General features: G+C 36.7%; 1 pseudogene; it reads left to right on the forward strand.

Moving 5' to 3' along the window:
• The window catches only part of LOC122143913, a 31,226-nt pseudogene extending 19,588 nt beyond the window's left edge, over positions 1 to 11,638 (forward strand).
• Positions 11,639 to 14,411: the final 2,773 nt, after the last annotated feature.

Below are 14,411 nucleotides of genomic sequence, written 5' to 3' on the forward strand. Positions count from 1 at the left end.
AAAAAAAAAATAAACCCATCTTTTTCTGATTGTTCACTGCATCACACATTTTCTCTTAGCACACTGGCTGGTGTCCACTGGTTTATTACAGGTCATTAAAACAACAATAACTACACTGCTGGCTGCCCAGTGAAAAAACTTTACCTCATACAGTAAAAATGAACCCCCTGTAGCCATAAGAGCAGTGCTTTGTCCCTATGAACAAAAACGCAAAAAAATACCAGCACAATTGGCTCTAAATCACCTTGGATTTCCACATATGTTTTGAAATGCCTCCAACTTGGATCTGCTTTTGGTCTCTAGTTTTGGATCAAAGATCAGAACTCAACTTAGTTGACTTGCACTTGTTAGTTGAACATTGTGTAGTATATAGTAGTTTGAAGCATAGTAAATTTGAGCAGAATAGAGTAGAATCAAGTAGAGTAAAGTAATGTAGTATAAAAGCATAGAGTGCCATAGATTAGAGTTAAATAGAACAGTATAGATTGGAATTGAGTAGAGAAATATGGAATAGTGTTAAAAGGGTAGATTTGTATATAATTGTATGGAATAGAGTAGATAAGATAGGGTAGTATATACCAAATATAGTAGTATTGACTATTATGGATTAGAGATAAAAGGGTAAAGTAAATATGGTAGAATAGATTTTGTGTAGAGTAGTAGCGAGTTTATGAAGTAAACATGGTAAACATGGTAGAGAGTAGAAAGGAGTTGTATAAAGTAGGGTAGATGAAAACAGATTAGAGTTAAATAGAATAAAATGGTGCATAGTAGTACATAGTTGATTGGAGATGTGTAGACTATAGGGTTGGGCCAATAGACGTTGCTATCATCCATCGCCGATGGCTGACAGACTTCACGATGTTGAGCCGGCATTGTGATTCCCCGCGACCCGCAATGCATGCTTTCAGTTTCCGCTCAGTTACTTCAAATTAATTTTTTTCTGATTACTTAGTAACTTGTTAGTAACTTAGTAAATTTGTCCCGATCACAATATAAATTACATTCAAAAATTGTGCAAAAACGCCAAATGAATTATAGGCTAGATGTTTTACACAAACTAAAAACAGCAACAAAATTTTTAATTATTTAAATTAACTTAGGTTAAATTGGCTAGAACATGTGGGTCAAATCATGGGTGTTGGATAATAAATATGTTACAATAAAATAAAAATAGCCTTATAATAATTCAATTTAAATCTTTAATACTCTGACATATGTTACTCCTCGCTCCATAAGACCTGGGTATACTTTACTTTCTGCGTTCCATTCTGTCTTGCTCACAGCCGTGTCAACACAGTTTTCAAGAATAAACTCAACCGCGAATGTGCGGCGGACGGACGAGCTCGACACATGCGCAGTATCACTAATGTACTTGACTCACTTTGACTCACCGTGATCGCAGTCAAAAAATTGGGCTGCACATGGATGAAAATCACCCCCTCCTCCCCTGATGTCATCGTCCGTTGTGATGTTTCGCTGTAGACATCGTCCGATGCCAATTTGGTAGACATCGCCAAACCCTAGTAGACTAGATAGGATGGATTAAGTAGCGTAAATAGGACACAGTAGAGTTGTATGGCGTAGAGCTGTACAGAGTACAGTAGAGCTATATAAAGTAAAGGCTTATAGAATAGGGTAGAATAGAGAGGATGGATTGAATAGTTAACAGGATAGAGTAAATTTGTATAGTATAGAGTAGGGTGGAGGGATATAGAGTAAGGTTTAAATAATAAAATTAGAATAGAAAGGATGGATTGAGTAGAGTTAGTAGAGTAATATATGTACAGTACTTACTCTACTCAATCCATCCTTTTGTAAATCCCTTTAGTAAAATCCATTTAGTAAATCTGTACAGTTTAGAGTTGTATAGAGTGGTGTAGATATGTACTGTATAGAGTAGTGTAGAGGTATGTAGAGTAAGGTTGAAGTAATAGAGTTTGGTAGAATAGATAGGATGGATTGAGTAGAGTACATAGAGTACATTTATTCAGTAGATTTATACAAATTTAAATACATTTGTATAGTTTAGAGTTGTATAGAGTGGTGTAGAGGTGTATAGAGTAGGGTAGAAGTGAATAGAGTAAGGTTGAATATAGAGTACAGTAGAATAGATAGGGTAAATGTGAGCAGTTCAGAATTAGTATCATGAAGAGTAGTACATAGTTGAATAGAGTTTTGTAGACTAGATAGGATGAAATAGAGTGTAGAGTTGTATAAAGTAGAGTGATTTGGAGCTTTATATAACAGATAGATTGGATAGATAACAAAATACCATAATAAAAAAACATAGTATTGTATAATGTAGTACTTAGTTGAATGGGGTTATGTAGACTGGGTAGGATGGTTTGAGTGTGGTAGACTGGATAGAGTAGATTGGTATATAATAGTAAGTTGTTTTGAGTGGAATAATCAGGGTGGATTGGAATAGACTCAGAGTTAAATAAAATAGTCTGGTGTAAAGTAGTACAGAGTTAATGGAGTTGTGTAAACATAGGACATGATGTATTGGAGTAGAGTCGAATGGATACTGTAGAGCTGAACAAAGGGAGGGAAACTTTTCAGCAGCAGAGATAGTACACTGAACACTGTAGTAAATAAAAAATAATCATGTTGAGTCTCATTCCGAATGATCCGTCAGAGGCTTATCCCGCGCTACCACACACACAAACAAGAATCAAGCAGCATCCAAGTTGGAGAAGTTTCCCTTCTCTGTCTCCCGTCCGATAATCCCTCGCTTTAAAGCACTCCGAGCATCTCCGAGCGTGTGGTAACACATCCTCTAACTGATTCTCCATGCTCCTTTCACTGTCGCATTAGACTCTGCTTGTGTGTGTTTCTTTTGTGTTGCCCAGTCGCTTCTAAAATTTCCACATTGTTCGCTCTCTGGTCTGTGGGCATCAATACGTGTCTGTTTTCTGGCCCACACCATCTCTCCCCACCTGCTGCTTTGCTCCTAATAAATATGAAAAAGATGGTTGTCTAGGTTTAGAGATGGTTTGACAACAAAATGTATTTATCTTTTAAAACTATTTGACAATATAGTACTACTGATTGGGCGTTGATTGTTTTCCAGATTCAGACTTTTCTTTGGTTATTTAAGTGGTTTCATAGCCAATATAGACCATTTTCACCTTCAGATGTATTGTTGTTTATTATATTAACAATCCTGTTTTTTTATCTGTAGGAAAGGCAAAAACATTCCATTTAATTTAACTCCGATGTCATTTAGTCATTGGTACTACTAATTGTCACTTAGTTACAATTTTACATTAATGGTGGCCATCTAGAAAGCTTTAAACATCTACAACTGTATGTGTGTTTGTTGACAGGTGAAAGTAGGTACCGAGGTGACCACAGGAACTGGTCCCAATAAGAAAAGTGGCCAAGCGCAATGCAGCTGAGGCCATGCTGCTTCAACTGGGCTACAAGGCATCTACACCATTACAGAACACTCTGGAAAAGGTCAGTTTCAATCAAGCCGCTTTGAAACTTTTTAAACTACAACTGCCAGTAACTATTAAGCTTAGGTTGCATATTAAGTGTCTCGTCAGATTTCATAATTTTAGAACACATTTTACACAATTCAGATAATAAAACAAAAATGTAAATAAACATTATAATACAATTATATAAGTACATAAATATATAATGAAATAAAATAAATAAATCATTTAATTAAACATTTATACTTTATATTTTTTACTACTAAAAAGTGATTTAGAATTATTGTAATTACAATTATGACAGCAATAATTATTACTATTAGTATTTTTTTTTTAAACTGGATATTTGAAACAGATCATCAAAAAGAAAACAAAAACTTTTTGCTAAAATGTTTCACACCTTCTTTTCTATTGTCATTTTTTTTACATTTTGGTAACATTTCTATTAGATGTCTCTCTCATTTAGCAAACTAAGTGTTGTAGTAAAGTAAATAAATTAAATAAGAAAAATCGATCTAGATTTTTATATTATTTATGCCACTAAAAAAAGTGAATTTTATTAGGATGACTGATGACAAAAAATAATTTGTTGTTTTTGACCTGGTTATTTTAGATTTAGGAAATTACTTGTAGGTATCACTTCTACAAGTAATTGGGATTAATGAGGGGGGGTGGTAATGAGCAAGTATGTGGATGTATATGTTTGTATCAATTTGCTGCTTCCTGTTTCAGTGTGCACAACCTTAATCTTTAAATCTCCCATCTACTTAGTCTTTGCAAGTTAGTGACGCTTATGTTGTGATGTCTCAATTTGGTAGCAGTTCTCCCTTTCTAATGGAAACAAGGGAAAAGCGACTTGTCTGACACGCATAAAAAGGGGTTTGCTAAAACGGCCATCTTTTTCTCTCTCTCCATTTCTTCCCGCTCCTCTATTATCTTAACATTGGCCACAGATGGACAACAAAGGCTGGAATGGACAAAGGGCTGCTTTTCCTGAAACAACGACCAACAGTAAGTGTTTTTCTCTCCGTCTGTGTTCCCCAGTGTAGGTGATGCCGGGCCGTTTAATCTATCTGACTGATTAATAAGGAACCGAGTCGGCTCAATCACAAACTCGCTTCTATGGAGAGCCTGTGAATTCCTCCTATTCACGCAGACTTATGTGCTTTCCCAGGGGGTCTGTGAGACCACAGTATTACACACTCGCTCACACATTAACCACCCAGACAACTTTTCCAGGATTCAACTGTGGTCTTCCAGACGGGTTTGCAGCCACACAAACATATCCATTTTCATGCCATGCTTGGCTAAGGGTTCTGTGGGTCTCTTAGGACTGAAGTTCTGAGAAATAAGGTCTCAATAAGGTCCTCAAATGATCCCTTTGTGTCAAAGAACTTTTAATGGGGACCTCTTTTAAACGCATGTTTACAATTCCTACAAAATAACATTGATGCAAATCATTGAACTATGGTATAATGACCATTAATGTCTGTTTTAGTTAGGTTATGTACTATTATAAAAACTGATAGTTCCAGTCCTTGATTCTGATTAGAAGTGTGTCGTTCAAAGCTGTTGTAAATTACACTACAAACATACACTTTTGTGTTGCTCGGCAACCAATTTGTTGAAACCAAAACTATTTCTGAGGAACCACATTGTTTGGTGGAAGTGTGTGAAAGTGAAACTGCTTTGTTTGGCCTTCCAAAAGAGGACACAAACTAGAAAATCATTGGTTAAGTTGTAAGTTGCTTCACAGTAAGTGGCGTAACATTTCCGTCACACACTTGAGGGCATTCGGCCAATCACAACACACTGGATAGCTGGCCAATCAGTGTGCACCTCACTTTTCAGAACGATGAGCTTTGTAGAAATCGACGCGTTTCAGAAAGGTGGGGCATAGAGGAGCAAAAATAATGTACAGTAAGTAGAAAATAATGTGTTTTTTTTTAACCGTAAAACCGCATAAAAACACATTGCATTAAACCAAATAAAGTTATTTTTAGTATGTCATATGACCCCCTTTAAATTACTTTTTTTTTTTTTTTTTTTAGATTTATGTAATTAAGGAATAGTGCTCCCAGAAATGAAAATTTGCCAAAAATTTACATCAGGCCATCCAAGATATGGATGAGTTAGTTCATCAGAACCGATCTGGAGAAATTTAGCATTACATCACTTGCTCACCAGTGGGTCCTCTGCAGTGAATGGGTGCCGTCAGAATGGAGAGTAATCAAAATAATCCACAAATAAAAAGCTGTGGTTTTTGAAGGAATCAAATCCACTAATTCATTATACCACTTCCTCCGGTGAAAAAAGCCCATCCCCTGTTGTCCTCTCATCACTTGTAACCTAATTTGTTTAGAACTAATTTTAGACTTTTTTTGTTTGCTTGTTCTGTGCATATTTCTCACCTGATTCAGACGAGATTACTTGTTTTTACTGGATAGAGGACTTATGGAGCCAGAAACAGTTTGAAGTTAAACCCGTCTTGATGGATTGTGTGGAGTTGTGTGGATTTCTTGTAATTTTTGAATCAGCTGTTTGAACTCTCATTCTGACGGCACCCATTCACTGTAGAGCATCCATTGGTGAGTAAATCAGGCAATGCTGAATTTCAGATGAAGAAATCATCTACGTACTGGATGGCCTAAGAATTTTCATTTATTATTATTTGTTTTATTATGCACTACAGAGTAAGCAATTCTATGCATATTTTTCAAGTGATGTTGTTAGTGTGTGCTTGGTATAGCTATTAACTGAAAATTGATGGAGACCTGATTTCGAGGAAGGACCCAATTTCTCACAGCGTCAGCCCATGATTCCCAGCTCTGATTTTTTAGAGATGAGAAATGACTGAGAACTGACTATTTTCCTGCATAGCCTGCCCGCAAACAAACATAGCACATCGCTGTCTTTGTTTATGAGCTTTGCAAATATATTTTAACATCCAGAGTAATTCATATCACTGTCTTATGCAATCACAAGCTGCTTTGATGTGGTTAGAAGTTGTGTAATGAATAAAAATCATAGCAGTCAATTCACACATATGAGATTTATAAATAAAATCATTTTAGGAACAGATGGAGAAAACAAACAGAATTAAGACATACAGAGCGTCTGTCATTTGAGCATCTCTGTAAACAGCATTGTGATTATAATGGCAGTGATCTAGTTTTGTTTTGCGTCAGTCTTGCCAGACTGAGTTGTTATTGTTGTGAACTTTCAGACATTATTACACCCCTGGCCTCTGGCGTTATCGGGTCCTGATTCAATTTTTCCGGACCAGTCTTTTTTTCTGCCATGGAAATATGCAGCTCTGGTACTACATGGCACTTGAGTTGAGGATTACATGTAATCGCATGATAACAAACAATTGAAATTCATTGTCAAATGCTAAATCAGACATGCAGGTTGCAGGAACGGTAATGCAGAGTGAAATGACCAGTATCTTTGTGCATACAGCTTCCTTCAGTTCATTTTCAATGAATGCATTGTGTAATTAAGCAGTTTTGTTGCTTACTTGATTTGAAAGCACTGTTTGACAACTGTTTTTGAATGAATCTATGAAAACAACAGCTTTTCTAAATCAACTCTAAATCAGGTCACTCATGGTCTAATGTTGGAACATATTTGACCCAGCTATGTAGTGACATTCCTGGAACTTGCACACACGCTGACGAAAGCCCTTGGCTGATGGAAAAACCTTTATTATAGAGCTTGTGGCAAGCAGTTTATTTTCTTCCCCAACATTCTACAGTTAATTCAGCCTGAACCGCTTGACAAACTGTACATTTAGACTTTTTATACATAATTTATGCCTTACATGGGCTCTCTGTTGTCTGTCTTTATAAGCTTTAAAGTTTTGTAAAATTGTGCTTTTGTAAAATTACAAGCTTCACATTTTTGCTTTTGAGTCCTTCATAGTAAGTGCTTCAATGTAACCTTGATTTTTGCTTTTTGTAAAGAAAATGAGAGAGCGGTCAATATATATATATATATTGGGGGGGGGGTGCTTATGCCACAAATGTTGATTTTGCTTAAAAGAATAGTTCACCCAAAAATGAAAATTTGCTGAAAATGTACTTACCCGCAAGTTGTTCCAAACCATTATGCGTTTCTTTCTTCTGTTGAACATTAAAAAAGTCATAATCAAATAATTGAGTAACCAAGCAGTTTCTGGTCTACATAAATTCATACATGTTGAGTGAACTATCTCTTTAACTTGAATCCAGAATATTCCTTTAAGCTTCTGTTGTCATTGACATCTGCTGAATTGATTTTTACGCAATTTATGGAATTTATACCATATGGACTCACTTTTCAATTCTGCACTGATGCAGCTATATGCATAAATTTGCTGTTAAAACACAATTATCCATCTCTCTCTTCATCTGTTTTTTCTTTTGGCTTTTGCTCTGTACTGGAGAGGATCCATTCTCCAACTCAGCTGTATCGCACTGGTGTTGTTAGACTCCGTCTATCTCCTAATTGACTTTCACAGACTTTCTCAACCGTAGAGTCTTTAATGTCAGAATAATGCTGGTTAATTTACGGTTTCTGAGATCTGCCAGGGAGAGAATCAATGGCTCTAAGGGGTGTAACCTCAATTCAGGAGCAGATGTACATGTCAGTGACCTGCAAGCTAGTTTTTCCTTTCCACCCTGTGAACACAGAACCAGGCTCTCTAAAGCAGATTTATGTACCTTGTCCATCGCCTGCAGTTTGCAAGATTTATCTCAACTGCATTTTGATTATGCAAGAGGATGATTTTGCTCCTTAGCTCTGCATTCTTGGGTGTTTCTTCAGCTATGCACATTTTTTGGCCCTGTGGACTCTCTGAAAACACAGTTTTTTAATACTCTCACTATTAGTCGTCCAGCAGTGTAAATACATGCATCACAGGAGAATTAATTTTTTTTATCATTTACACTAGTGACATTTCCACCACCAACTCAAATGATGACTTTAATTGCTTTTTATAGTGGAAATGATGGAAATTACATTTTGAACATTTTTGTAATAAGATGGCCGGCTAATTTCTTTCTAGCTTTTTATGTGTCTTAATTAAAACTGTACAATATTTGCACACTTTTGGTATCATTTGACAAAGTTACATGATAATCACTCTGGTTACTAATGACATTTTAGCTTGATTTTTCATTATATTCTTCATATTTCATCTCAAACTCTTGATCGCTGAGGACTGTTTTCACTTTTGTAAAACAAGTACACAAAACTTTTGAACTTAATTAGGGTCAAACTTGCTGGTTGTGTTTTGATGGAAATTATCCCGCATAAATGGTACTGTGGTATTGTTTTGTGCTTTTTTTGTCAATTCCCAATTCTGTCTCACACATTTTTACCATTATAAGTATCACATTTCTTCACATGTTAGCCTGTGATGCTGATTTACATAATGCGAAATGCGACTTGTCATGTGGCCGAATTTAAAAAAAAAAATTCAATGTCAGTAGCATTTTTGCCAATCAGACTTCGGCGAGATGTTCGAACTGCTGGGTTTTATTTACTTTCTCATCTCAACTTTGTAAAAATTGATATAAATACATTTCACACAATACATATTAACATGGTTTATCACCACTTTTTATGTATTATTCATGACGGATTTTCATATTTCTAATAGGTTCTGGCACATGGGTAAATGTTTCCAAAAAAGTTGTGTCACTTTTACTTTGCAAAAAAGTGGAACTGTGTTAATTTGAATAAAAATCAACCTCAAATATTTAAAAGTGCCTGCGGTACCCTCATTCCTTATTGCTTAAATGTCTTCAAAGTGACACATAGAGCTAAATGCCTAGGGTTGGATCCCTCTCAAGAAAGTGTAATGGTACAAGATGAGCAAGACTTTTGAAATAAAAAGTAAAATTTAGTCCAAAACTGCACACTGAGTCACAGCTGGCACAACCATATGGTCTCAGGGTTCACGTAACATGCTGTATTTAAAGCAACAAGACAAGTGTGTCAGGCATTATTAATCAGTTTCCTGCACTGGTATTCTACAAGTTTGAGCTTTAATCCCACGATACTTTCTTCTGAATGTTAAAATCCAGAGAGGATTACATTTGGGCATATGTGTTATAATTTGTGTGTGGCGTAATTAACGGATGAAAAACCGAGGCGGGAGGGATGGGATTAGAGACGCATATGGGAGGTCTCGAGTTGCGTTGCGTCCCAGAAAAGATCATCCACAGCTCAATGAGAAGCCCAAAAAAAAGCGCAAGATTTGCAGATGAAAAGCAGCTGTTTCATCGGCAAAGTGGCCATAAATAATTTCTTGCTGATTTTTGTGAGTGTCCGCGTGAAAAAGAGGCTGTTTTGTTTGTTAAAAATGGAAGAAGTAGAGCAGGATTCCATGAAAACTGAATGTATGAATAAGATAGCGCTTTACTCGTGTGTGTACGTATATGTCAGTGTGTTAGTGTTTAGTGTCTTGGAGCATTGCTTCATCGTGTTGATTTACAGTTGGGCCTTGTTGTTATCTGTTTTTAAATCACAGCTTGGGCCATGAGCTGGCCAATCTCCAGCCCACATTCTCAAATTCAGTCCATTTATCACTGGGTGGAACCTGTTGGAATGGGGGTAAGTGAGAGAGAAAGGGAAAAAAGAAAGAGAAATGAGGGTGCCGATGGGGTGGTGGTATTGTTTTTTTCTTTTTGTCGTAATTCCCAATGATGTCATTTTGGCTCACACCTCTCGTTTTTATACCATTTTAAGTATGCATTTTTTCTCATGCGGACTCTGGATGCTGATTTGTGTAATGCGAAATGCGAGTTGTCGTGTGAGATTTAAAAAAATTAATTTGCCGGTCCAACCTTGTTGAAATGGCCGACGGGAACTCCAATGGCTGGTTTTCATTTACATTCTCTCTCCGTGAATTAAAGGGTTTCGTCCAACGACATACTGCAGTGCTCAGAGGAGCTGCCTATTTACATTTCTCACAATTTCTGGGGATAATATTTACCAGTTTTATGGCCCAGGACACTAAGTTAAATCAGTTGTTGCTTGTTCTGGGTTGTCAGAAATTGTGGAGAACATCCGGCTGCTTTTGGAATCTTCATTCAGGACAGCAAAAAGCAAACAGGAAGCCGAATCTGTGCACAGATGAGGATTTATTCGCTGCAGCTGCTCTGTCACTCTGTACTGGCTTCTGTGAAGTGCTTTTTGTGCATGTCTGTCAGCTTTGAGGTCATTTATATGCTGTAATTTACTCATAAAAAATGGCAAAACTTACTTTTAACAGATGTTTGAAATATCAAAAAAACCCTACTATTTTATCATCTGTCAGATGAGGAAAAGTAATAGCTTATTTTTTCGATTTCGTTTTGTTTTATTATTAATATAGTTTTAGCCATTCAAAAACAGTAAAAAAAAATTATGTTTCGGAAAATTGTCTCTTATGCTCACCAAGGCTGCATTTATCTGATTAAAAATACAGTAAAAACTGCAATATTATGAAATATTATTACAATTTTAAGCAGCCATTACTCCAGCCTTCAGTTTTACACGATCCTACGGAAGTCATTCTAATATGCTGATTTGGTGCTAAAGAAACATTTCTTATTATTTTAACTCTTGAAAATGTTTGTGCCATAATATTTTCATGGAAATGGGAATTTTTTCAGGATTTTTTGATGATTATAAATTTTACAGCCTTTACTGTCAGTTTAATGTGTCTTTCCTGGGGAAAATACAAAAAACATCCACATACTTGTATATTCATATAGGAATGTATGTTTGGTGCACACTTCAAGTGCATTAAAGTTATTAAAATCAGTCCAATATATACAGAGTTGTGCAGAGAGTAAAAAAAAAAACAAACATATTTATATATATAGACTACATATACACACACACACAACTCCCATCATACCACAACACACACACACACACACACCACACTTTGGGGACAATGAGATTTTTTTTTTTCAGCAAGGACATGATAAATTGTATTAATAAATAACTATTTAACATGAATCTATTCTATTTCATCATTTTATTTCATGACCTTTCAGTATTCAGTATAAACAGCTAAGCAGTGACACGCGGGTGTCTTTTTCCATCCCTATATAGCCCAAAAAGGAATTCTTCACCTCTCCCCAGATGTGTATCAAGAAATGGGAACCGAGCCGGCAATAAGGGAGGTCCCCAGGTTCCCCGTGGAAACTACCTGAACACCCAAAGAACATTGGTCAAGGGTCCACAGGGCCATTCTAACACCCCGTCGGGTGGGCAGCACCGCAGCCATTGCACGAGGAGCCTGCGCTAAGCGGGGACGTCGCCCACCGCTGAGGCCGCTGATCCTGAAGGGAAAAGCACCTGCTTTGGCCTGTGGCTCCATCCAGCCTTCCCAGCAGCTGGAGTACTTCAGCCCACATCCAAGGCTTCCCAGGTATGGAATAACTGAAGTGATTTTGCAGATCTGTTTTATCTCTCACGCTCGCTCTCCATTAGCTAGCTCTACCCAGAGAACCGGACCTCGAATTTCATAACATCTTCCCCTTGTGAAAAAGCCTAAACTTGATCTGCTTGGCTTGCAGTTGTTCGTCCATTCTGGATGCGAGCTGCGGAAGATCAATGTGGAAGTAGCCTGCTTCTGTCCTTGATGTTCCTGCAGGCCAGGGATAAACATTTCTCACAGTTACATTTTCCCTTTTTCCTGTCTCTATACCATTGCGGGGCCCAGGCAAGGGATAACAACCTGTCTTTAGCTTATTCGTCTTCCACAGCTCTGTTTGTCCTAGGGCTGCATAATTATGACAAGTTATAAAAGTTGAATTTTATTTGTGGAGCAGCTGCAATTTATATTCTTTGTCTAGGCTACTAAGCAATTAGAATGGCCTGCTGTCCCATTGTGGAAAGTTGAAATGGAGCAGGAGCCGCATATCTTTAAAAAAAAATTCATCATGTACATGCACTTTTTTTTGCCCTGCAAAAAAAATAAAATAAATAAAAAATAAAATAACTTTGGTATACACATTACTGTTCAAAGGTATAAGTTTAAGATTTTTAGATTTTCTGCTATGCTTTTTGAATCAAGTCTCTTGGGTTTTTTTGCCACAGGGTGCAATTTATTTGATTAAAACTACAAATAATAATAATAATTATAATAATAATACAAATAAAATATTGTGAAATATTATTTTTAATTTTTAAATAACAGTTTACTTTTTTAATCTATTTTTGAAGTCTTTACCTTCCCTTTGATCGATTTATGCATCCTTGGTAAATAAAAGAATTGATCTCTCCCAAAAAATAAAAGATATTAAAATTTTTGAACAGTGTATTTATGTGTTTTTTAAAAAATAACAGCATATACAACATATAAATACATATATATTATATATATAGTATATATATATATATATATATATATGTATATATATATATATGTATATATATATGTATTTATATGTATTTATATGCTGTATTTATATATACAGCATTTATTCTGGTATTTAGGTATGGAATAATATTGGAAAAATCCCAATTTATACAATTTAATGTAACTTTTCATTAAATTGCTGTTTTTTAAAACATGTTGCAAATAGAAGGCAGGGGTTCGAACAAATGGAATGCTGTAATTGCCACTTTTTTAATATTCGTAATCTCAGTTAAACATTAATAATTTTCTGATTAATTGGACCTTTCGTGGTCCCCTCATCTCTTCTACACTTTAAAGAAAAAACCCAGCCAGTGACGGGAAAGCACCCTCGCAGTACCTCACCTGAACCAGCCCACTTAATTTAGCAGCAGGTGCTTTTCAATAATTGGACAGCTAAAAACATTTTATCTTAACCTGCTGAGGTTGCCTTTGAAAAAGCTTTGTTTTTGCTCAGAGCTTTCCTGTAGTCTGAAACCCGATGAAGAAGAGTGAGGCAGCCAAAAGTAAACAACGGGGGGAAAAACAGCAGGTTTCACTTAAAGGGGGCAGCTGTGAGGGATGAGCCGACCTGCCTGTGTGAATCACTCCAATTCAAACCCCTTTCGAATACCCTGATAAGAATCCCGAATGGCTTTCGTATCCCCCCCATATCACTGGGTGTCTTCTATCAGGAGGATTTGAGTGTGTAATAGAGGGGGAAAGCAGGAAAATACCGCATTGTCATTGAGACAATAGCTGAGCGATGTGGGTTTGTAATAAAACCTTGAATGTACCATAAGCAAAACAAAACCACGGAGCTGCGTCTTCAGTGATGAAAGGCAGATTCCGACTTTAATAAAATAAAATATTTGTTGGCAGGATGCTCTTGTGCAAAACTAGTGTGTTCTTATTCGGCTTACTGTTTCTAATCAGAGCAGCAGACAATGCTATCCACAGTGCCAAAGGACATGTTTTTAAAATCAGACCATGTCTGTCTGCTCAGTGATATTTCCATTTGGTTTTGACGGAGCTGTTATATGAAAGCCCCATGAGGCCTTTTTTCGTTGGCATTGGGAGCAACAGAAACACCTGAAACTGTTTGGGAAAGCCACAACGAGGAACCCATGTCAATCAGTTTTTTAAGCAGTTGTTCGACACTGCAGATGTGGTAATCCGTTGACATGTGGGGTTATTGGTGCGTCTGTTTCCTCTAAAGCTTGATTTCTGTTTCTGACCTCAAAAACTCCTCTAATGGAGAGGTTAATAGAAAAATACGGCTGTGCCTTGTAAAAAATACGGACCTAGCAAGGGCTGTTTTTTTGGCGTTTTGACTTTCAGTTGAGATTGGTTCATTTCATAATCTTTCGCTCTTGTTGGTCCACAACTAGACACATGCGGGCCTTTGAGAGTAAAGAGATTTGATTGATGGAATTTTGCCAGATAGGATGAAAAGTAGATCGGGCATCCAGTACATTGGCTCTTTTGGACGTCATACTGGGGCAGAGAGGTTGGAGAAAAGAAAATAGTTTGTTTGCTGATTAATTTCCCTGTTGTATCAGGCCGTACATGGGGCTGGAATAGTA

This window comes from Cyprinus carpio, unplaced genomic scaffold (genome assembly GCF_018340385.1).
Source record: "Cyprinus carpio isolate SPL01 unplaced genomic scaffold, ASM1834038v1 S000006530, whole genome shotgun sequence".
Taxonomy (NCBI): Eukaryota; Metazoa; Chordata; class Actinopteri; order Cypriniformes; family Cyprinidae; genus Cyprinus; species Cyprinus carpio.